The sequence below is a fragment of the Sprattus sprattus genome (assembly GCF_963457725.1).
Source record: "Sprattus sprattus genome assembly, chromosome: 21".
Lineage (NCBI taxonomy): Eukaryota > Metazoa > Chordata > Actinopteri > Clupeiformes > Clupeidae > Sprattus > Sprattus sprattus.
In genome coordinates, this window is record NC_137919.1 from 4,715,543 (window position 1) to 4,718,493 (window position 2,951).

A 2,951-nucleotide genomic window follows, 5' to 3' on the forward strand; every position below is an offset into this window, starting at 1 on the left:
GGGGAGGAGAGAGGGGAGCAGCGAGGGGAGGAGAGAGGGGAGGAGAGAGGGGAGGAGAGAGGGGAGCAGCGAGGGGAGGAGAGAGGTGAGGAGAGAGGGGAGGAGAGGGGGGAGCAGCGAGGGGAGGAGAGAGGGGAGGAGAGAGGGGAGCAGCGAGGGGAGCAGCTAGGTGAGGAGAGAGGGGAGCAGCGAGGTGAGGAGAGAGGGGAGGAGAGAGGGGAGCAGCGAGGGAGGAGAGAGGGGAGGAGAGAGGGGAGGAGTGAGGAGAGGAGAGAGGTGAGGAGAGGAGAGGAGAGGAGAGAGGGGAGGAGAGAGGGGAGCAGCGAGGGGAGCAGCGAGGGGAGCAGCTAGGCGAGGAGAGAGGGGAGGAGAGAGGGGAGCAGCTAGGTGAGGAGAGAGGGGAGGAGAGAGGGGAGCAGCTAGGCGAGGAGAGAGGGGAGGAGAGAGGTGAGGAGAGAGGGGAGGAGAGGGGGGAGCAGCGAGGGGAGGAGAGAGGGGAGGAGAGAGGGGAGCAGCGAGGGGAGCAGCTAGGTGAGGAGAGAGGGGAGCAGCGAGGTGAGGAGAGAGGGGAGGAGAGAGGGGAGCAGCGAGGGGAGGAGAGAGGGGAGGAGAGAGGGGAGCAGCTAGGTGAGGAGAGAGGGGAGGAGAGAGGTGAGGAGAGAGGGGAGCAGCTAGGCGAGGAGAGAGGGGAGGAGCGAGGAGAGGAGAGAGGTGAGGAGAGGAGAGGAGAGGAGAGAGGGGAGGAGAGAGGGGAGCAGCGAGGGGAGCAGCGAGGGGAGCAGCTAGGCGAGGAGAGAGGGGAGGAGAGAGGGGAGCAGCTAGGTGAGGAGAGAGGGGAGGAGAGAGGGGAGCAGCTAGGCGAGGAGAGAGGGGGATATTGTGGTGTTGATGGGGGACCTCATTATGCCTCTGCCTGTGTTATTGTTGTCAGTCATCCCATCACCACCCTTCCTCCCATTACTGAAAGCTCAGAGTCCTTTCTTTGTTTTTCCTTTCCTCTTTTCTGTGGCCCGGTGAACTTTTTACATCTGACCTCTTTTCAGCAGGTCTTCTTTCCTCTCTCTCTCTCTCTCCCTCTCTCCCGCTCTCTTTCAGTCCCGCTTTATCAGCTGAAATGATCAGCTTGGCGGCTTTTAAGTGCAGCGTTCGGACTTATCACCCCCGCCTGGAGTTCCGTTCTCCTCGCCCTCAAGCCTCGGCATTATCGAAGCGCGTGCGCGGCTCGCGCAGCGGCGTTACTGAAAATCCCGTCCCGGGGGCTTTTTTTGCCCGGCGGCGAGCCGCGCCGTCTCTCTTTATCCAATCCGCCCCTGCTGCCTCCGAGCATTAAGGACGTCAGTAACGATGCACCAGAAACACACTGCTGGCTACAGGCCTTAAAGACGTCAGTAACGATGCACCAGAAACACACTGCTGGCTACAGGCCTTAAAGACGTCAGTAACGATGCACCAGAAACACACTGCTGGCTACAGGCCTTAAAGACGTCAGTAACGATGCACCAGCAGACACACACACAGGCCTATGGAGTTATGCTAACGATGCACCAGCACACACTGCTGCCTACATGCCTGTGGAGTTACGATGACGACTGGGTGGGGTGTTTAGTGTTAGTGCTCGTATTCGTATTAGCCTAGATGTTTGTAGTGTTTCATATTTTTATAACGTTTTTTGAGAATATTTTTTGTGAAAAATGTGTGTTTGTGTGTGTGTGAGTGTGTTTGTGTGTTTGCATGGGCACTGGTGTGTGTGTGGCTTGCATGGTTAATGTGTTCAGTAATGCAAATGTTGTAAACGTTTGCCGATATGTATGCATTGTGTGTGTGCAAGCGTGCATCTCGTTGTGCTTGTGATGCGTTTGTGTGTGTGTGTGGTGTGTGTGTGTGTGTGTGTGTGTGTGTTTGTGTGTGTGTGTGTGTGTGTGTGTGTGTGTGTGTGTGTGTGTGTGTGTGTGTGTGTGTGTGTGTGTAAATGATGTGTGACCTCCGCTGCCATCCGCCGTGGCAGCAGGCAGGTAGGGGGAGTAATTAATGGCCAAACAGAGGCTCCTCTCTATCCATTACGGCTCCATCATGTCGGATGATATCAGAGCATTAGCACCCTCGCTACCGGCCGCATTATTCACACACACACACACACACACACACACACACACACACACACACACACACACACACACACACACACACACACACACACACACACACACAGATTTGTGGTCCTGTCACGAAGCGCGGCTTCACCGCATGACAGCAGCTTCATCATCATTTACCCCCCAACCTGGAGGCCCCATTCACCCCCCCCCCCCCCACCCCCCGCCCCCCTCTTTCATAGGCACGTCATGCTTATTGGGACGTAAATGACCCGTAAACCAGCAGCTAGCTGCTCGAGGGAGATGTGAACTTGGTACAAGTCGGGCTTAACCAACGGTGGAATCAGTATCAGAGAAAGGTTGTTGAGATCAATTCTATCTGTCTGTTCATCTGATATACTTATATATCTGTTCACTCCCCCCCCCCCCCCCCCTCTCTCTCTCTATCTACCTATCTATCATCCATTCATTCATCCATCCATCCATTCATGCATCACAGGGTATTGAAATAACATTGGCGTTGAATTGCATTGCATCTTAGGGTATTCATATCTACAAAGTTTTGTCAGAACAGGTTGATGTTAGGCTTGTTGCAGATTTTGGATTTGATTGCTGATTTGATTGCTCGTCCAAGCCGCTTGTTTAAATGCGACTTGTCTTGTGGTGAACTAAAATCCATTTACCCCCCCCCCCCCCCCCCCCCCACCCCACACACACACACACACATACCCCCCTTTCCCCCAGGGAGGAAGCTGTGTATTATAAGCCTGCTCTCCTAAGGCCTCCTGTGAGCTCACTGATTGATTGAGAGGTGTACTGAATCTTCTAGTGTTTTGTTCCTTCATTTGAGATGAATTCTTC

The 2,951-nt window shown here is 54.6% G+C and overlaps 1 protein-coding gene across 1 annotated transcript in view; it reads left to right on the forward strand.

Annotated features, from left to right (window-relative positions):
- The window catches only part of LOC308382158 (adhesion G protein-coupled receptor L3), a gene marked incomplete at its 3' end in the record, with an annotated part of 168,860 nt that overhangs the window by 65,986 nt on the left and 99,923 nt on the right, over positions 1–2,951 (forward strand). The window lies entirely within an intron of this gene.